We start from the raw sequence: 22,266 nt of genomic DNA, 5'->3' as shown, positions 1-22,266 counted from the left end.
CGAGGTAAGGCCTGACACACACCACCTGAAAAATGCAGTCCATCGGCACTGCTCTGCGGCCCCTGGCTGCGGGCGCCTCTGGCCCCTCAGGGGCACTACCGGGAACCTCTGTGCCAGCAGTGCAAACGCCGACCCGGCAGGGCTGGCTCACGAGGCCGACTGTGACCCTGGACAGGGCTTCTGAGCTCTTCGCCTCCAAAGGGTTTCAAAACACCCCATTTCCGGTAGCTCAAGAACATTCTGGATACACGCCAAGCACTCACACGAATCCGCACTCCAGTGTCCGAGGAGAGGACACATTTGCTTCCACAAAACTGTTCTAAAGCCCCACTTCGTCTTCCCTTCAGACTATACAACCCTTGGAAAACGTTAAGCTGCCAGAAGTGATTTTCTTTCGAGCAAAACCCAAAATACGCTCCCCAAACAAACAACGTGGGTGCTGCCCGACTCTACAAGCACGTAAATCTGAAGGCTCCACTACTACAAAGCTCGCCACAGGTAAGTAACCGCATCTTACCCCTCTGAAGATGCTTAGTTCTATGGACTGGAGACTCATTTCTCTGAGATACTTTAAAATGTCATACAGAACCACAATGAAGCTCCTATTTTCACAGCACAACAAACACGAGAAAACAGTTGCGGCTTCTCAAACACATAACACACAAGCGTGCACCTGCCCTGCCCACCCAGCGGCAAAACAAGGTGGTCCTCCGAATCTCACACCCCGAAACAACATTCAAGGCTAACACTTTTAATTTTGAAACAATTCTAACCTGCGGGTCATAAATTATATCCAGTGCTACAACAGAACCTCATTATTTCGGTCACAAATTATATCCAATGCTACAACGTAACCTCAGTATTTCGGACTCTGCTAACTCAACTTATGGTTCTAACAGGCTGGGCCAAAGTTCACAGTTACTGATATTTCACGTTAAGAGTCTTCCGTCTCATGACGAATCCTTTGCTGGGGATGAGGAGGCATTGAGAAGGTGCTGAAAGTTCTATGAAGTACTGAAAACAGCAAGCTTTCACAATTTCACAAGCCCCTTGCACCATTCCGTTTTTATTAATGGGACAGTCACTAACGAGGCCACGCCCAGGAATTTGAGAGGACATGCGACATCCTGCCGCCCTGGCAGCGGTCCCTCTCAGCGACCCCACGCTCATCCTGACTCGACTGCCCTAGTGGCACTGCAGTCCTTTAGGTGGCCAATCCAAAGTCTGCTGCTTGCCAGGTAACACTGTCATTCAAATTCCACTGAAGCAAAAGGACCCACAGCACGATAAGCTTCTCAAGCGGTAACTACAGAGAGAAATCTAGGAACCACCTGCTGTCCAAAATTTCTTAGGTGTTTTTGCTTCACGGGTCTGTGCAGACAAAAAGTCAACCTTGTGGCTGAAAAGCTCGCCACGACTGGTGCCTCGGCAAAGCTCTGGTGAGGCCGGGACCCCAGCTCCCCCTTGGCGGGCGGGCAGCGGGCACTCTGGTTTCTCTCTATCCACTTCCTAGTGAAAACACAGGCTTGTGACCTCGGTGGGCAGCTCTCCAAAAGCGCTTCAGGAACAACCAGCAGAGCCACCTGAATGCGTCCAGGGTTAAGGTGGAGGCAACGAGGCTTTCCCTGTCCTCTACGGAACCGCTTGCTCCCTTGGATGGACTCCTGCTGGCGTCTGCACGTTTGTGTCCCCGGAGCCCTCCTGAATGGGATATCTGCCCTGGAAAAGAGGCCCCAGAGCCCGCCTGGCCCTGCCACCGGGACCCAACTGCCCCGGCATCTTGACCTCGGGCCTCCCGCCTTCAGAGCTGCAAGAAATCAAGTCCACTGTGTCAAAGCTCCTAGCCTGTGGTCCTTGCCACGGCAGCCCGAGGGCACTGAGGCAGCTCCCTCTTGTCTCTCAAGGAACAAGAAGACATGGCTTCAAACACTGGCAAGGGACTCTCTGAATCCTACACCCTGGGGGTTGGTGCTTGTAAGACAAGGCCCCCGCCAGGGTCTTAGGGACCCTCTGAACTGCACAGGCTCCTGTCCTCACCGAGTCTGCAAGATGGGGCAGGTCTGGCTAAACGCCCAGGACAACACTGGGATGGGCCCCCAAACGGGAGCCTCCCCCATCCTTCCCCAACCAAGACAGAGGGTGTGACTGTGAGGTGGGGGGGAGGGAGGGTCACAGACGGGACCTGGGCACAGTAAGTCGCTCCCCAGGACAGTCAGCCCTGCTGGGCACCTCAGGGGTTGCTTCCTAGGGACCCTGATCCTCCAGCTCCGCCCCCCTAACCACCCACCCTACCGCTTTCATGTCCGCAGTGGTCTGTCTGGGCCCCGAGTGCACCCGGGCTGGCTACTCCCTTCCAGCACCCACGGGGGCACTGCTGCCAGATCCCCGTGTCACCCGTAGCACCCAGTGCAGGCCCGGTGCACCGTGTCTCGCTGCGGCAAGAGCCGTTGCTAAGGATCCGGTGAGAGGCTGTGGGGGAGGACAGCCTACGGTAAAGGCAAAATGCCACCGTTCCCTCAGGCCCAAAGACCCCTGGGGCCTCCTCACCCACAGCGCACCCCAGCTGTACTCTGGGGCTCTGGTTCCCGCCGGTCCACTTTGAGGGGGACATGTGCACTGAACCCTCTTCACTGGGGACCACAAACTAGCCAGATAGTCCACGCTTTTCCCAAAAAGCGAGAACGTGGTGGAGGGCCCCCTGAAAACATTGCCTATCTTCTTAAAGGTAACCCATTTCCCCAGGTGTTAAAGTTCAGAGTCAACTGCCTTTTGAAATTCCCATTTCTCAACAACAAGAGCATTTCTAACCATGACCTACAGCAGAGGTTCTCAAAGTGTGGCCCCCGGGCCTTTCAGGAGGGGCCCCCCAAGGTCAAACTATTTGCACAACACTAAGGGCACAGACGTGGTGGTTTCTCAGAAGCCAAATGACAGAGATAGGACGAAGGAGACCAGAGAATCCGGCTACTGTCGCTTAAGCCAGACGTTCAGGAGGCCTGCAAAACCCTAGGACAACACTACCTTTCCCATTAAATTGTTTTTCTTTTGGAACATAGTTGCCATAAAGTGTTATTTACGTTATTATTTTTAAGTATATTTAAATGTCTCATTTTTAATGCCAAATATGGAAAATATCAATAGACACAACATAAACAAAAGCCCTCTGGGGTCCTTGTTAATTTTAGGTGTAAAGGGGTCGGTCTGAGTATGGCCAACGGCACAGACTTGACACTACTGGCTACTTCAAAGGGCTGCTCTTGATGGGCCAGTGAGACGGAAGGGCCGTGACAGTGACGCTCCAGGAGGCTGCTCTCCCAGACCCTCCCCACCTCTCCTCGGATGACTGAGAAGGCACCGGTTATGAAACGGCAGCATTCAGAGGGACGGCCACCCAAGTCCAAAGAGAAAATGGCTGGAGGAAGAAACCAAAGGCCTGCTGCTTCTCACAAGTACGTGCTTCATGAGTGGAGCTGCATCTCATGCCACAGGCCAAGGGGCAAAAGTAATGCTTGGAGACCGTGGAAATGCAAACGTCAAGAATTCAACTGTATACTTGAGCCGGAATCTTCCTTTCTTTCTCTGAGATTAGAAGAGGCCAATGTCTACCTTTGGGGGGCAGTGGGGAAGGTCCAAGCTTAAATAAAGCAGTTATTAAATAAAAACAGGATTTTACAGATCCACGCAGAGCTCAACTTGAGGCAACTTCTCCGACTCCTGCCACCACTGCCCGGGTCGCGAAAGTGCAGAAGAAAGCCACCTTACTACTAAAAACACAAATACTGTTTAAATTACAATCTAACAAACCGAAAGAGTCAATGGCTAGCACTGACCTAGCCCTGTCTCCATGGGGCACTGGGGGCATTTCAGGGGGACCACTCCTTGTGCCGGCTCAGCATGCCAAGTCCTGACCAAGGCAGCCCCCAGTGTCCTCCTCCGCTGACCACAGCATGACCACACCCACACACCAACAAGTAGGGTAAGTCCTCTGATAAGCAGAGAGGGGGCTGGGAGGCTCAAGGGGCAGCACCACGGAAGAAGGCAGGCTTCACACCAGGGTGTCCCTGCCTTCAGTCCCAACTACAAACCTATCAAACTCGTGTCCCCTGCCTCGGCAGGCGGATTCTTAACCACTGTGCCACCAGGGAAGCCCTAGAACACTATACCTATGTCAGCCTTTTAGTTAAAAATCTAAGGAAGATTTCAGAGGACTAATGTGATGATGATTGAACATCACCAGGGTACAGCTCATCTATGTGTATTTACATATTTAAAGAACGTTTCTCCTCCTGTGCCCTCATTCAATCACGATACCTAGTTTGCTCCACAAATGTGTCTCTGTTTCTAGGTAAGTCCGCAGTGTTAACATTTTAACACATTTTGCTTTCTAGACCCAGGACTCCCTGCCCGCAACTCACCTCTTCCTCACCTCACACCAACTGCCTCCCCTGTAACTGTGGTCTCCTTGGGTGACCTCAGAGCAAACATTCCGTCCCACCTCCTTTTAAAGAGATAGCGACCATCTCACTCTGGTCACCCCCGGCCCCCCATGGCCGGCCACCACCTCTCTCACATATGGTCAACCCATCTCAAAATGAGAAACTTCTCAGGAGAAACTGTTCAAAACAGTGAACATTTATAAAAGCAAAGAAAGTACGATGGTCTCAGGAATTTACAAGTTTTTAAGGTTTGTGTTAATCTGAACCACCCACCCAAGAAGAAACCCATGCCTCTGGATTTGACTTCTGAATCGTCAGAAAAGGAAACTCCAGCTATCTCTGTTAAGTGGAATGAAGTACTTTATTCAGAATAGATCATATCATTTTAGATCATCTGGTTCGTTTTGGTTCTTTTTTTTGATTTTACATTTGCAAGATCGCTTCCATAATTTCTTCCCAGAAATTCTAAGGTAAAATTTCACGTCACGAAACAAAAACAAACCCCTATGATCAAGGCAAAAGTTAAAAGAGAAGAATTGTGTTCTGTTCCTAACACAACTTAAAATGTGGGTCCACACACAACGGCAGGTCACCAAACGGTGGTCACACCGTACTAGTAACAACTTTTCCCCAGAGGAAAAGAACGGTGGGCGGTCATCCCTGAAACTGGGAAAAAGAAAACCTGGAGGCGAACATGATGCACTGAGATAGTTTTGTATCTTTACATTTCTAAGTGCAAATGTCCTCTCAGCTGAAAACGGCTCCACTTCCTAAGCAGACCTAGGAACACCAACACGAAACCTTAGGTTCCCCCAGGCCACCCAAGGGCAGGAAGCAGCCCACCACCTCCCAGGCAGCTCTCCAACGTTTTGCTGTCAAGGTCCCTTTATACCCCTAAAAACTGAGGACCCCAAAGAGCGGTTGCTCATGTGGGATATGTATGTCCAAAATTAATCCTGAGAAAGGCTTTCAGAATTGTGGATGTTCCCTGATACCACATCAAACCTCGACGGGCCGCAGTGCCATGAAAACCACTTGTGACACGAATCTGCAACCACAGCCATGAATGCTCCGCACCTTCCTGCGTCGTAACGCACTCTGAAAACATCTTTTGCCTATGTGCACGGTGGCCAGTTGGACACATGCAGAGTCCACACGCTGGCACATTTCATTAGACGACGTGAGACGCATCTCTTAATGTGAGCGCCCATCTCCTGAAATGTCTTTCATTACTGGGAAGCCATCAAGCTCAGGGTGGCAGATAAAAGCTTTTCCAAATGCTAATTTTCCTTTAACACCGGAATTTTGTCATCAGTAACAAATATAGTCAGCTGATTTCCTCGAGTCTCACACTGTGCATCTTCGAGGTAACGCCTGACACACACCACCTGAAAAATGCAGTCCATCGGCACTGCTCTGCGGCCCCTGGCTGCGGGCGCCTCTGGCCCCTCAGGGGCACTACCGGGAACCTCTGTGCCAGCAGTGCAAACGCCGACCCGGCAGGGCTGGCTCACGAGGCCGACTGTGACCCTGGACAGGGCTTCTGAGCTCTTCGCCTCCAAAGGGTTTCAAAACACCCCATTTCCGGTAGCTCAAGAACATTCTGGATACACGCCAAGCACTCACACGAATCCGCACTCCAGTGTCCGAGGAGAGGACACATTTGCTTCCACAAAACTGTTCTAAAGCCCCACTTCGTCTTCCCTTCAGACTATACAACCCTTGGAAAACGTTAAGCTGCCAGAAGTGATTTTCTTTCGAGCAAAACCCAAAATACGCTCCCCAAACAAACAACGTGGGTGCTGCCCGACTCTACAAGCACGTAAATCTGAAGGCTCCACTACTACAAAGCTCGCCACAGGTAAGTAACCGCATCTTACCCCTCTGAAGATGCTTAGTTCTATGGACTGGAGACTCATTTCTCTGAGATACTTTAAAATGTCATACAGAACCACAATGAAGCTCCTATTTTCACAGCACAACAAACACGAGAAAACAGTTGCGGCTTCTCAAAAACATAACACACAAGCGTGCACCTGCCCTGCCCACCCAGCGGCAAAACAAGGTGGTCCTCCGAATCTCACACCCCGAAACAACATTCAAGGCTAACACTTTTAATTTTGAAACAATTCTAACCTGTGGGTCACAAATTATATCCAGTGCTACAACAGAACCTCATTATTTCGGTCACAAATTATATCCAATGCTACAACGTAACCTCAGTATTTCGGACTCTGCTAACTCAACTTATGGTTCTAACAGGCTGGGCCAAAGTTCACAGTTACTGATATTTCACGTTAAGAGTCGTCCGTCTCATGACGAATCCTTTGCTGGGGATGAGGAGGCATTGAGAAGGTGCTGAAAGTTCTATGAAGTACTGAAAACAGCAAGCTTTCACAAGTTCACAAGCCTCTTGCACAATTCCGTTTTTATTAATGGGACAGTCACTAACGAGGCCACGCCCAGGAATTTGAGAGGACATGCGACATCCTGCCGCCCTGGCAGCGGTCCCTCTCAGCGACCCCACGCTCATCCTGACTCGACTGCCCTAGTGGCACTGCAGTCCTTTAGGTGGCCAATCCAAAGTCTGCTGCTTGCCAAGTAACACTGTCATTCAAATTCCACTGAAGCAAAAGGACCCACAGCACGATAAGCTTCTCAAGCGGTAACTACAGAGAGAAATCTAGGAACCACCTGCTGTCCAAAATTTCTTAGGTGTTTTTGCTTCACGGGTCTGTGCAGACAAAAAGTCAACCTTGTGGCTGAAAAGCTCGCCACGACTGGTGCCTCGGCAAAGCTCTGGTGAGGCCGGGACCCCAGCTCCCCCTTGGCGGGCGGGCAGCGGGCACTCTGGTTTCTCTCTATCCACTTCCTAGTGAAAACACAGGCTTGTGACCTCGGTGGGCAGCTCTCCAAAAGCGCTTCAGGAACAACCAGCAGAGCCACCTGAATGCGTCCAGGGTTAAGGTGGAGGCAACGAGGCTTTCCCTGTCCTCTACGGAACCGCTTGCTCCCTTGGATGGACTCCTGCTGGCGTCTGCACGTTTGTGTCCCCGGAGCCCTCCTGAATGGGATATCTGCCCTGGAAAAGAGGCCCCAGAGCCCGCCTGGCCCTGCCACCGGGACCCAACTGCCCCGGCATCTTGACCTCGGGCCTCCCGCCTTCAGAGCTGCAAGAAATCAAGTCCACTGTGTCAAAGCTCCTAGCCTGTGGTCCTTGCCACGGCAGCCCGAGGGCACTGAGGCAGCTCCCTCTTGCCTCTCAAGGAACAAGAAGACATGGCTTCAAACACTGGCAAGGGACTCTCTGAATCCTACACCCTGGGGGTTGGTGCTTGTAAGACAAGGCCCCCGCCAGGGTCTTAGGGACCCTCTGAACTGCACAGGCTCCTGTCCTCACCGAGTCTGCAAGATGGGGCAGGTCTGGCTAAATGCCCAGGACAACACTGGGATGGGCCCCCAAACGGGAGCCTCCCCCATCCTTCCCCAACCAAGACAGAGGGTGTGACTGTGAGGTGGGGGGGAGGGAGGGTCACAGACGGGACCTGGGCACAGTAAGTCGCTCCCCAGGACAGTCAGCCCTGCTGGGCACCTCAGGGGTTGCTTCCTAGGGACCCTGATCCTCCAGCTCCGCCCCCCTAACCACCCACCCTACCGCTTTCATGTCCGCAGTGGTCTGTCTGGGCCCCGAGTGCACCCGGGCTGGCTACTCCCTTCCAGCACCCACGGGGGCACTGCTGCCAGATCCCCGTGTCACCCGTAGCACCCAGTGCAGGCCTGGTGCACCGTGTCTCGCTGTGGCAAGAGCCGTTGGTAAGGATGCGGTGAGAGGCTGTGGGTGAGGACAGCCTACGGTAAAGGCAAAATGCCACCGTTCCCTCAGGCCCAAAGACCCCTGGGGCCTCCTCACCCACAGCGCACCCCGGCTGTACTCTGGGGCTCTGGTTCCCGCCGGTCCACTTTGAGGGGGACGTGTGCACTGAACCCTCTTCACTGGGGACCACAAACTAGCCAGATAGTCCACGCTTTTCCCAAAAAGCAAGAACGTGGTGGAGGGCCCCCTGAAAACATTGCCTATCTTCTTAAAGGTAACCCATTTCCCCAGGTGTTAAAATTCAGAGTCAAGTGCCTTTTGAAATTCCCATTTCTCAACAACAAGAGCATTTCTAACCATGACCTACAGCAGAGGTTCTCAAAGTGTGGCCCCCGGGCCTTTCAGGAGAGCCCCCCCAAGGTCAAACTCTTTGCACAACACTAAGGGCACAGACGTGGTGGTTTCTCAGAAGCCAAATGACAGAGATAGGACGAAGGAGACCAGAGAATCCGGCTACTGTCGCTTAAGCCAGACGTTCAGGAGACCTGCAAAACCCTAGGACAACACTACCTTTCTCATTAAATTGTTTTTCTTTTGGAACACAGTTTCCATAAAGTGTTATTTACGTTATTATTTTTAAGTATATTTAAATGTCTCATTTTTAATGCCAAATATGGAAAATATCAATAGACACAACATAAACAAAAGCCCTCTGGGGTCCTTGTTAATTTTAGGTGCAAAGGGGTCAGTCTGAGTATGGCCAACGGCACAGACTTGACACTACTGGCTACTTCAAAGGGCTGCTCTTGATGGGCCAGTGAGACGGAAGGGCCGTGACAGTGACGCTCCAGGAGGCTGCTCTCCCAGACCCTCCCCACCTCTCCTCGGATGACTGAGAAGGCACCGGTTATGAAACGGCAGCATTCAGAGGGACGGCCACTCAAGTCCAAAGAGAAAATGGCTGGAGGAAGAAACCAAAGGCCTGCTGCTTCTCACAAGTACGTGCTTCATGAGTGGAGCTGCATCTCATGCCACAGGCCAAGGGGCAAAAGTAATGCTTGGAGACCTTGGAAATGCAAACGTCAAGAATTCAACTGTATACTTGAGCCGGAATCTTCCTTTCTTTCTCTGAGATTAGAAGAGGCCAATGTCTACCTTTGGGGGGCAGTGGGGAAGGTCCAAGCTTAAATAAAGCAGTTATTAAATAAAAACAGGATTTTACAGATCCACGCAGAGCTCAACTTGAGGCAACTTCTCCGACTCCTGCCACCACTGCCCGGGTCGCGAAAGTGCAGAAGAAAGCCACCTTACTACTAAAAACACAAATACTGTTTAAATTACAATCTAACAAACCGAAAGAGTCAATGGCTAGCACTGACCTAGCCCTGTCTCCATGGGGCACTGGGGGCATTTCAGGGGGACCACTCCTTGTGCCGGCTCAGCATGCCAAGTCCTGACCAAGGCAGACCCCAGCGTCCTCCTCCGCTGACCACAGCATGACCACACCCACACACTAACAAGTAGGGTAAGTCCTCTGATAAGCAGAGAGGGGGCTGGGAGGCTCAAGGGGCAGCACCACGGAAGAAGGCAGGCTTCACACCAGGGTGTCCCTGCCTTCAACCCCAACTGCAAACCTAACAGCTAGGTGTGCTGCCCAGGGAAATGGGGACAACTGTGAAACTCCATCGTGTCAAGTGCCAGTCAGAGTATGATAAATAGCCTGTGTCATTTGTAAGGGGGCTCCCAGCATGCCTTTTTTTTTTAAAAAATTAAGGGACACAAACCAATGTCCATCACCAGGCGACCAGCTTGAGAAAAACCCAGAAACAGCCATATGATGCAATTCTTTAAGACTGTAATTAAAGGATGATGAACTCCACAGCCCCTGCCATGGAAAGAGCCCCACACCCTTGAGCAAAGCCAGCAGGTAACAGTTCCCAGCACATCTTGACCCCCACCCCCACCCTGCCCCAACCAAGTTCACAAACACATCCACAGCTGTAACTGGGCTTCCAAATGGTGCCATTTCTGGGGTTTCTGCTTTCTTTATATCCTTTCATATTTTATATCCTTTCTTTATATCCTAATTTTCTCTATATATAAAGTTATCTTTGCAACCTATACACAGTATAGCTCTCTTTACATTGGGGGAGAACCTCACTTCCCTTCCTGTAGTAAAGGTGTATTAAATACCTCTTGAGTGTCTCTATCAGCATATGAAAAACAAAACCATAGCACCTAAGTTTGACACTCAAGAGAGAAACTTCTGCTTCACAAATTACAACCAAGATAATCACACCGACTAAGTAGGTTGTACAATCACGGCTACAACAATTCTTATTAAAATGCGTACAATTACCTATTCAACTTCACGCAACTACTTACCCTCAAAATTAGAGGTGACCTTTCAACAATGCAGGAACTGGACTCCCATCCATTTCCCGTGTATAACTTATACTTGGCCTCCGTATACAGCAGACTGTGCAGTACCGTACTATTTACTATTGGAAAAAGTCCCTGTGTAAGTGCACCCGGACCGTTCAAACCCATGTTGTTCAAGGGTCAACTACACTACTCAAAAAAATAAAATGAAGAGAACAGTACGGAGGTTCCTTTAAAAACTAGAGTTGCTGTATGATCCAGCAATCCCAGTCCTGGGCATGTATCAACCTAGATGTCCACTGATGGATGCAATGGATAAAGAAGATGTGGTTAATGTATACATCAAAACATTACTCAGCTATAATGAAATGCCATTTGCAGCAACATACATGGACCCAGAGATTATTATACTAAATGAAATCCGAGAAAGACGAATATATATCACTTATATGTGGAATCTAAAAAACCTGACATAAATAAACTTACTTATTACAAAACAGAAATAGACTCAGACATAGAAAACAAAGTGTATCCCACGGCCCGCATGCTCGGGCAGGGGGATAAATTAGAGTTTGGAATTTTTTTAAAAAAAGGCCTAAGCGAGAGACTCCAGGAAGTGTGGGAGCTTAAGATCAACGGAGCTCAATGTAGACCGTTAGGCCTCCTCCTTCCCAAATAGTACATGTCCATTAGCTTTTAGTCACACAGCCTTTGCAGTGGAATTAACACACATCATTTGATGCTGGCCTTAAAGAGAGTAACATTAGGTTTCCACTGTACCTGACGCCACCATTTAAGTAAGAAGAAATGCAAAAGGGACTCTTTAAGGAAAGTGTTTCTTAAAGGACTTCCCGAAGCCACCAGTTGTATGAGAAATCAGGCCTCTACTGGACACAGTGCCAACTGCAGGGACCCAAGGACAACAGTGAACTGACCTGTAAACATTCAATCTTCGCTCTGTAAGAGCCAAATGGAAGTCACTTGGTAGCTTGCAACACGTGTATAAAAAAGGTAAAACACGTCATGTTAACAGAAATAAAAAACAATCAGTACCTGGAACATCTGGAAAACACACACAAAAAAGACCCAGTCCGCGGGCTGCCAGGGAAGGGGCTCCGCGCCAATAAGGCACCCTGTGCTCAGTCACGGAGAGACTTCCAGTGTCAACAGCAGGACCCACAACTCCACCGCCAAGAAGAAAACGGGAGCCGAGTCCCCACTCCAAACCCTCCCCGCCTCACCAAGAAGATAAACCCCACCCACACGAAGGGCCACCTGAAGCACTGGGCGTCGCCCCGTGTCCAGGTTCCAGTGACGCATTTCCTCCACAAGCCATGGTGATGCTCACACACGCATACATGCTGGGAGGGGCACTGCTCGCCAGAAAGAAATGGTGACCCCCGGTAACAGCAGACAATCAGGGGAGGGGCCCACTGCCCAACTTTTAATTCTGCCCTTTCTTATCAGAGCATAACTCGCTTCGCCTGGAACAGCCTGAGTTTAATCGAATACTAATAGAAGACAGTTCTCGGTGGAAAATCAGAAGGAAATTAAAGATACACCTTATTCCTAAACTCACTGCTAACCTAAGTCTGCAAGAACACGGGCAGCTAGCAAACAGAAGGTGCTCAGGAAATGCATTAGGCAGAACGCTTCACAACAGGGTTGGGGCTGGGCCTCCCCAGGCGACCCCTGAGACGTCTCTGCCGTGTTAAGATGGGAGAGCAGAGGACTAGACGTGGAGACGTGTATGGTCAATACACGCCACCCTCAAGTGCCAACAAGGGGCCCCAGGCTCCAGGGACATGGCTGCCGACCCTCACAGGACCCCATTACACACGTCTCCAGGGCTGGGAAGGCCACCCTTCTGGTCCCTGCTACAACCAGGGTGCTTGGCACACAGGATGCAATAAATGTTTGTTGAATACAACAAGAAATCGTTCTAAAGGTCACAGATCTTATTTCCTTAAAATCCATGACTAAGATATGGGGATATGTGCATGTGGATAGCTGATTCACTTTGTTATAAAAGAGAAACTAACAAACCATTTTAAGCAACTATACTCCAATAAAGAGGTTGGAAAAAAAAATCCAGGGCTAAAGCACCTTTCTTGGAAACATGAAGGCAGGGACTACGTAGCTCTGGGGAAATCATGGAACATTTGTTTGGGGTTGGCCCAACGGCCCAGTTAGAACCCAGCTCTGCGATCTGGATTGCTGGATCTGCAATCAAGGGGTGCGAATGCGGTGGCCCCTCTATCTATTACCTCTCCTGATGCCCCGCAGAATCTGTGTTTCCTGTTCTGTGACTCTCGGATCTAGAGGGCTCAGTCCCGAGGGGAAGAGAGCTTCCTCGCAGGGACGCAGTGAGGCTTCCTGGGGCCGTCGCGGGAGGCTGTGGCCTGGCCACTTGGGACTCTTCAGGCCCAAAGCAGGGGTGGCAGGGCCCGACTGTCCAGGGTGAGGAGCCGGAGAACCCAGGTCCTCTTCGTCCTCCAGGCCGGTGGACAGCCACAGCGATGCCCTCGGGCCCGACGGCTGAGGCTCAGACCCGGCAGAAGCAAAGGTTTGGGTCACCCACCAGGCCACGGACTCCCAGCAGCTGCTCGGGGGCCCAGGGAGCGTGGACGGGTTCATGGAGGAGGGTCGTTGTCGGTACCAGCGCAGCGGCTGCCACCAGGAGTGACGGCTGTGACAGCCGCGCCTCATCCTGCTTCTGATGGAAACATGCCTGCGTGTTTATCCACCGCACGCTTTTGTTTTCTCCTCCTTGCTCGTCCCTGGTCGCGTTGGATGCGACGGGAATGGCCGGCCTTATTCCCATGGTCTGCAGGACCGGGCAGCCCGCCCAGAAGTGATGGGAGGTCCGGTCCCCTCTCCTGGGGGCGGGGACAGTGGCGAGGTGGGCGTCGTGTTGGGTGGGAGGTGAGTTTGTGCCTGTCTTCCTTTGGGAATTTGGCTCAAAGGGCGGCTGAAAGCAAGGCATGCAGGCACGCGGGGGGCCGAGATGATGGGTCCACTCACCCACGCACAGTAAGGCCAATCTAGAGACACTGGCTTGCAGTGAAAGAAAGTGCAGCTTTTATTGCGGGTGCCAAACAAGAACTTCAGGTCTTTTGAGCAATAGCTGCCCACACTGCTTGTTTGGCACCTGCAAGAAACGCTGAACTTATTTTCACCGCAACTGGTGGCAGCAAATTGGCTTTACTGTGTGCAGGCAAGTGGACCCACAACTGGTTCAGTACCATTCAGCCTCATCAATAAACAAACAGCAAGGAAAATAGGAAAGGGGAGCCATAACAGATTAAAAGGTATTTAAGAGCTATGAACCAAATGCAGTCTTTGGATACTGATTTAAGTAAGTCAACAGTAAAAAGACACTTGTGAGCCAATCAGAGAAATCTGGACAGGGATGGAGATTAAGGAAGATGATGATGACGTGATTGTGCTTTTAAACAGCCCTTTTCTTTTTAGAGATACATTTGTGAATCAAAATGATATGACATCTGGAAATGCTTTAAAAGAACTCAGTGACGGTGGGAGGATGGCGATGTATAGGTGAAACAAAGTTATGCCTGAAGCTGAGTTATTGCACACAGGAGTTCATTATTCTAGCCTCTCCGTTTTTGTGCATGTATACATTTCTGTAAGTTTTTGTTTTTAAGCACAGCATTCCTACACAATTAAGTCTAAGTTTATATGTTTTTATTGCGGTAAAATATATATAACATAAAATTTGCCATTTTTTACCATTTGGAAGTGTACAATTCAGTGGCTTAAGTACATTCACAATGTTGTGTAAACATCACCGTTATCTATTTGCAGCACTTTCTCATCTCCCCAAACTCAAACTCTGTCCCTGTGAAACATGTTCCCTCCATCCATCTGCCTCCCCCAGTCTCTGGCCCCCCTCATTCCACTTTTTGACGTTATGAATCTGATGACTCTAGGTACTTCATGTAAGTGGAATCATACAGTATTTGTCTTTTTGTGTCTGCCTTTTCCCGGTCAGCAGCCTGTTTTGGAGGTCCATCTATATTGTGAGGCATGTGTCAGAACTTCATTCCTTTTCATGGCTGAATAGTAATCCATTGGCTGTACAGACATTCTGCTTATCCATTCGTCTGTTGATTGGATTGTTTCCACCTTTTGGTGACTATGAATAAAGCGGCTACGAACACTGGTATACAAATATCTGTTTCAGTCCCTGCTTTCTATTCTTCTGGGTAATTCCTATTCTTTTGGGTCATATGGTAATTCTGTGTTTCACTTTTTGAGGACCCACCAGCTGCACCATTTTACATTCCCACCAGCAATCCCGAGGGCTGCAATTTCTCCACATCCTCACCAACACTTGTTATTTTCTTTTCTAAGAGCCACAGCCAATGGGTGTGAACTGCTATCTCACATCCATTAACGTGCTTTTGATTTGCATTTCCCTGATCATTAGTGATGTTGAGCATCTTTTCATGTGCTTATTGGCCATGTGCTTATCTTCTGTGGGGAAATGTCTATTCAAGTCCTTTGCCCATTTTTGAATTGTGCTGCCTCTTTGTCGCTGGACTACAATAGGTTTATATTTAATTTGTGTCCAGGAAGGGAAGTATAAGCGCTCTCTCTGCTGCCACTGCACTGACTTCTGAGTCATCTGGAACGGCTGGAGCACTCCACCTGTCCACACGCTAAGTGGCATCCCAACCAAGGCCATCTGCCATTTGCAACAACTGTCTATGCTCAGAAGCTATATCTGCACATAAATACATTCTAATTTCCTTCCCCAAATTTAAAAGATTTTCAACGGGTCTTAATGCAATGTAAGATGAACCATGGTTTGATATATTGGTGTCTATATTCTGACACCCAAAGCCCAACTATAAAATATTTGCCTATATTGGAGAAGGTAGAATTTACCTTTGAGAATACCTAAATAGAAGTCCGAAGGAAGACAAGAATCATCTCTCAGATGTAAGAAAGTACTTCAAGAGATTTTCTAAACAATCGTCATAAAATGAGGTGGATAGCCCTGGGCACCCGTCTTTATTTTGAATACTTCTGCCAGCAGTGGGGTTAAGGTGTGGCTCAGTCTAGACTCTCACGAGGTCCCTGCGACTCAGTTCATGGGAACTTGGGGTGACCGTGAAAGAGGGAGACAAGTGGACACCTCCCGCCCTTGACTGCCTCAAAGGGAAGCTACTAATTGTTACTCTGCTCTCTCAAGTAGCGTCTATTTCAATGAAACTTAAGTGAAATAGCTGAGTTTGAAGGGATTTTTACAACTCATCAGACACCCTGAGATGACCTCTGGTCAAAGTTGGATATTCACATTAAATTTGTAAATAGGAGAAGGTCAATAATAAAAACTATTTTTCGTAGGAAAAAGAAAGACTGTTCCAATTACATGTCAAGAAATTATACCAGGAAGTCAGGAAGAGGAAGAAAACTGGTGTCATCTGTACAGAGAGACGAGAGACTTAAAGGAAAAGGGTTAATGAAACCAAGAGGGGTGACAAACTTCGGGGCCCAGGTGGGAGGGTGTGCCCCCGACACTCAGCCACGCTGAGAGCCCCACAGAGATGGGACAAGGCCAGTCACGGCGGGAGATGCCACGGGGGCTCTCAGAACCACAGGTCTGACAGACAAGAGAGGACAGGAAAGGCCTGAACCACAATTCGTAACCTCAACCTAATAAACATACAGAATTCGCCTAACAGAGAATGCACATCCTTTCCAAATAAACACAGAATTTTAAAAAATTGACCACATAAGAGGTCACAATGGAAGTCTCAACAAGATTTTTAAAACTGCCATCTTCACTGATCACAATGTGATAAATAAATGGGAGGAATAGATAAAATGCTGTCCTTACAAAGAACAGTCTTATCTGCAAAACGGAAACAGACTCACAGACATAGAGAACAGACTGGTGGTTGTCAAGGGGGTGGGGGTGGGGGATTGATGGAGTGGGAGCTTGGGGTTAGCAGATGCAAACTATTACATATAGGATGGATAAACAAGGTCCTAACCCTATATAGGGTTACAGTTCCCTGTATAGCACAGGGAACTATATTCAGTATCCTGTGATAGACCATAATGGAAAAGAATATGAAAAAGAATGTATGTATGTATGTATATATACATATATATATATATATATATATATACGTGTGTGTATATATATGTGTATACACATATATATACACCTGAGTCACTTGGCTCTACAGCAGAAATTAACACAACATTGTGAATCAACTATACTTCAATAAAATAAATTTAAAATAAAAAGGACAGAATTCCTACTGCACAGGAAAGGGAGAAGCAATAGTACGGCTGCACCTGGTAACTGGGGCTGGTGCGCAAGGACAAGTGGGTGCGGGGCGGCCCCCAGCCCCTCTTCAGGTGGAGGAGGGAAGACAAAGCAGGGGGGCAGCGCCACCGTCCTGCCCAATGACTCTGATGGTGACACGACAGAGGAGAGGGGAGCACTGCCCCAGAGAGTGAGAGACTGCCCCACAGCCCCAGAGCCTGGCTAGGGTTCAAGGTCATGAACCCAAAATGTCACCTCACAACAACTGTGTCACCAGTGATCCTGGATTGGGGCTGGACGGGGGAAAATGGTGTAGAGGATGTTATTGGGACACGAGGCAAAATTTGAATTACATAAGAGTATTACAGCAATGTGAAGTGTCCCGATTTGGGCCATTGTATTCTGGTTATGTAAGATAATGTAATATTCTTGAAAATCACACACTGAAGTGTTTGGGTATCAAGGGGCATGGTGCCCACAGTTTACCATCAAATGGTTGAGACTGCGAGAGACAGAACAAATGGGGCAAAATGTGAACAACTGGGGGTTCTGGGTAAAGCTGGGTGGGCACACAAGGAGCTCTTAGCACTCATCTTGGAATTTTCCTGCAAGTTTAAAATTCTATAAAAATTTTAATTACCATAAATAAATACAACGAATCATCTAAATCCTGGGTTCTACAGGCACCTGTCTGGCCCAATCTCTTCACAATCTCAGTGCCGTAGTAGAAACTGTGGGGTAGGAAGGACTGCTATAGCTTAGAGACAGAAAAACGTCACTGAAGGCAACACAGGAGCATGGCTGGGTGCTGGTTTGGAAAAACACGCAGCCATAAAAGTCACCTTTAGAACATCTGGGGGACATGGGAATACGGACTGGGTAGTAGATGGTATGAGACAATGACTATCGACCTTGTGAGGTGTGAAAACGGCACTGGCGTTACGTGGGCGACGCAGGCGTAAATATTTAGAGGTGACGGGTCATGGCATCTGTCATTGTCTTTGAAACTGTGCTGTGCGCGTGCACGTGTGTGTTAAACATGGTAAATGTTGACGGCTCAGACTAGGTGAGGGGAGGGCAGGTGTTCAGTGAACTCTGTGCTCATTAGAAAAATAAAACAAAGCGAACCACCTGCTAGCAGACTCGTTTACTCATTCTCAACTTCTCCACCTGACGCCTCCTGGGCACTGAAAACCTAGCCCGTCGGACACAGAACGTGGATTCCGCCCCACCCCATCCTGCTCGTCCACACATCCTCCCATCTCAGGAAACGGCGCCACCCGCCCACCTGCTCCAGCCACACGCCCCACCGTGATCCCCACTTCCTCCGCCCAGCAGCCCTACATCCAGCACCGCGGGCCCTGGCCAGTCTCAGCAGAGCGGCTGCGGCCTCTGACCAGGGTCTGTCTCTCCACTCCTGCCCACCCCCAACCTCTCCTCCTGGAGTCCCGTCTCCCTTTTGCACAGCAGGGAGAGCCATCTTTGCAGCCTGTCAACCAGACCCCACACCGGGATGGAGGTGGTCCATTCACCCTCGACCTCTTAGCCACTTCCCTCCAGCCCACGGGGTCTCTGTCTTATTCAAGGTGCCCCCAGTGTCTGGGACACAAGCCTGGGTAGAGTCGGAACAGACCTGTGGGATGACATGTGTACTGAAATAATTTAGGAAAATCACGGAAGACTCTTGTGTATCACATCTTTCAAAATGTTCATGCAAGGAAGAGGGGGAAAGTCACTAAGGAAACAGGAAGGACACAAGGGTTTAAGCTACCTACATTCTAATTCCCCCCCAAATTGCTACTGACGTCACTTCAGCCTGTTTCCTGATGGGTCTTGTAATCCGACCCAGAAACAATCTACAACTTCAATGTAACTAAATTTCACAAATATTCAGGAAGCCTAAGACACATAAAAATTAATGGCCGGAAGTTTTTAACCCATTTAATCTTTGAGTAGAGATAGTGACAGTTAAGTTTTTTTATTGCTGTAAACACCTTCAGCATATTTGAAGGAATCATATAAATAAGAGTTTACCACTATTACGTACACACAGCCAACCATTAAATCATTGTTTTAAAAAGAAAAGCTTTATTTTTTTACAATAAACCAAGTCTATCGCTAAAAATTAATGTTAAAGAGTAACCACACTATAAATAACCAGAAATGATCCAATCAGCACAAACTGCACACAGGGATCGCTTTCAAAGGCAACTAAATATACAAGGAAAATAAGGAACTTGACGAACTTACGAAATACACAAGATGGAAATGCCCATAGGCACAGAAAAGGGAAACGGAGAAGACAAACTCTTAGCACTCAGCCCCAGGGGCCTCACTCCAGGCGGCCTGGGCCGCTCGGCCGGCCGCTGCCCCAGGATCTAGATACGGAAGGCTCTTTTGCAAAAGGTTCCACGTTTACAGTGCCAGCCTCAGCTCGGTTCTCTAACCAGGCCCGTGCTGCGGTCAATGGCAGCGACTACACGACAGCCAGGACCAGCAGCAAAACCCGGACGCTCTTCACTAAGGCCTCATCTACAGCGGCCAGCCCCACTTCAGTGGCCCACTAAGCCCAGTTGCGCTCCCTGGAAAGTTTCCTGTTTACTTCTCCTGGGCCAGGAGCAAGGACCAGGTCCAAGTCTCTAGACCAAGGATGGACCCAAACCCCCTGAAACTGGAAGCAAAATTGTGTGTGCGTTTCTTCTGGGCAGGACATTCTTTCACTCACCTGCCCTCCAGGTGCCAAGAAAGTCACAGAAGCTAGGATTCACAGCTTTGATCCTCCAGGGGTCCCGGTTCATAAAGGACCACAGGCTACCAGCCGGTTAATATCCCCAAACCTGGTCTTTTTAGGGATGATTTACATCACAACTGGAGTCTTAGACCATCTTTAACTTTTACGTATTACCTTCAGATAATACGGCCCTTGTTTCTATTTCCCCACCTGTACGCTCAGAACTTTAGAGCAACTTTCTAAGGTAACAACAACAGCAGGAATTCACTAGATGCTCTGTAACTGCAGGCACTGGGCCAGACACTACATTTCAGCTCCTTTACTTCCTGTGTCCCATCTACGCACTAGGTAATATACCTATCTTATAGACGAGAGACTCAGGTGGAGAGGTAAAGAATGTGTAGGAAGTTGTTAAACTAGGGAAGAGCAGAGCAAGAATTTAAACTTTTACCGTCAACACGTAGTACATATAAGGCTTTTCTTCAGACGGTAGGTGCTCAGCAAATGTTTATTAAATAAATATAAACCATGCCCATTATGATTCACGGTGAGTTCAGTGATGCCCATCACTTGGCGTGTATGTGCGGACACACCCTTAGGAAAGGGATCTAGCTGCCTAGCTTTAATATATCCCTTTAAAGAAATAAATTTCCACCGCTCCACACTGTAGGTTCAGAGATGAATATTTGTCTTGCTCAATGCTCTATTTCCTGAGCCTAAAACAGAAACCGGTACAAAGTACTCAATAAATGACTAAGTTAATTAACTCTATGTTAGGGAATCATCCCGTACCCAGCTATAACAGAAAAAGTAACCACCTGTTGCTTCTACACAGAACAGCACAAATAAAATCCACAGATAAAACAACTTACATAAGCTGTAACTTCCTCCTTCAATATCCTTAAAAGAACCAAGCAAAACGGAGTAACCCAGTGTGCAGGCGGACTCCCTCCCAGGAAGGGGGCCCCGGCCAGCACCTGGGAACTTAGATTTCGGGGGGGTTCCCACCACCATTGGTCACTGGCTTATGCTAAACACCAGCTTTCCTTCTGGGCGTCTGGGATTTGGCCGCGTGCCACCTAGGGAATACCCCCCACAACCAGCCCCCAGTAGGATCCATGGCCCCGAGTCTCTAAGGAGCTTTGCTGTCCGGGAACATGTCACCAGTGCTGGGGGGTGACAGGCATCCTGAGTGGCTCCACTGAGAGGTGTTCTGGGGAGCTGGCGCCTGGGGCCCCTAGACCTCTCCCCATGCACCTCTGCTGACTTTGCTGGGTTCTTTGCCCAAAATAAATCAAAGCCATGAGTCCTCTTAACGAATCTTCAAACCTGGGGGTGGTCTTGGCTACCCCCATCCACCTAGCAAAGCAAGGTGACCACTGACTCTTGCCAGCTTTCCCTCCCTTGAACACAGAAGTGCCTGCACCATTGTTTTCTACAAAAAGGTGCCTGTTACCAGCACTGACTCTCATCAGCTTGGCGTCTAGGACAACTGTATACCACCGACAGCACGCATTACCTTCTATCTCTTTCCATGCGGTTGTGCCTCTCCCTCCGCTGGGACCTGCCCCGCGGGGGCCCGCTCTGCCTCTGCTCCCCGAGGGCGGCCTGGGGCGACTCCACCGACGGCCAAGCACCCTGCGCTGCTGTGGAGCCTTCACCCACATTCTGGAGCTCTCCAAGGGTTCTTCGTTCTATGTTTGTGTCCAACTGACGTATCCTACTCCGACTCCTCTTATTTCTTGCTTGTTTACATAGCGCTTCTTCTTTGCAAAAGAAGGAAAAAGTGGTATTTTAATTGTTCGGTTCTTCTAAACTTACCCTCGTGAATCCTGAATATATTTTTTGGTATTTTCGATCCAAGATATAAACATGAATGGGTAAGGAGCACACAGAACCAAACAAGAAGCGCTCCAAAATTCCATAGAAACATCCGGCACAAGGCTCTAGGTTTCAAACTATACAACTGAACATAAACTAAATTAAAATACCCCAGAGGGCTTTCCTGGTGGCGCAGCGGCTGAGAGTCCGCCTGCTGATGCAGGGGACACGGGTTCATGCCGCGGTCCGGGAAGATCCCACATGCCGCGGAGCGGCTGGGCCCGTGAGCCATGGCCACTGAGCCTGCACGTCCGGAGCCTGTGTTCCGCAACGGGAGAGGCCACAACAGTGAGAGGCCCACGTACCGCATAAAAAAAAACACCCCAGGTATTATGTAATCAATGCAGCTTATACAGCAATACAATCAAAAGTCCCCCTTTTAAATCAAGAGCCATTTTAACTGTCATCTATGAATAAAAAAACCAAGAAGTTGTTTGATTTTTCTGATACTCAGAATGGGAAAAAAAAAAACAAACCTAGAAATATTTTCTCCAAAAGATTTTCTTGAGATGCAATTATTCTAAGATGACAACTGATATTCTAACTGCAATGCTCAGAAGAGGACAGAACCTAAGTGGTTTAGGATTAAACACGCCCTTCGGCTTCCCTGGTGGTGCAGTGGTTGAGAGTCCGCCTGCCGATGCAGGGGACACGGGTTCGTGCCCCGGTCCGGGAAGATCCCACATGCCGCAGAGCGGCCGGGCCCGTGAGCCATGGC

The 22,266-nt window shown here is 49.1% G+C and overlaps 1 protein-coding gene across 1 annotated transcript in view; it reads right to left on the bottom strand.

The window, feature by feature from the left end:
• The window catches only part of LOC309806871 (death-inducer obliterator 1-like), a 56,509-nt gene extending 34,557 nt beyond the window's left edge, over positions 1-21,952 (bottom strand). The window contains 1 exon segment of the mRNA XM_082625885.1: positions 21,187-21,952. The gene's annotated coding sequence lies outside the window, so the exon portion shown is untranslated.
• Positions 21,953-22,266: the final 314 nt, after the last annotated feature.

The sequence above is a fragment of the Mesoplodon mirus genome (genome assembly GCF_964341445.2).
Source record: "Mesoplodon mirus genome assembly, chromosome: 6".
Classification (NCBI taxonomy): domain Eukaryota; kingdom Metazoa; phylum Chordata; class Mammalia; order Artiodactyla; family Ziphiidae; genus Mesoplodon; species Mesoplodon mirus.
This window is presented reverse-complemented; position numbering and strand designations above follow the sequence as displayed.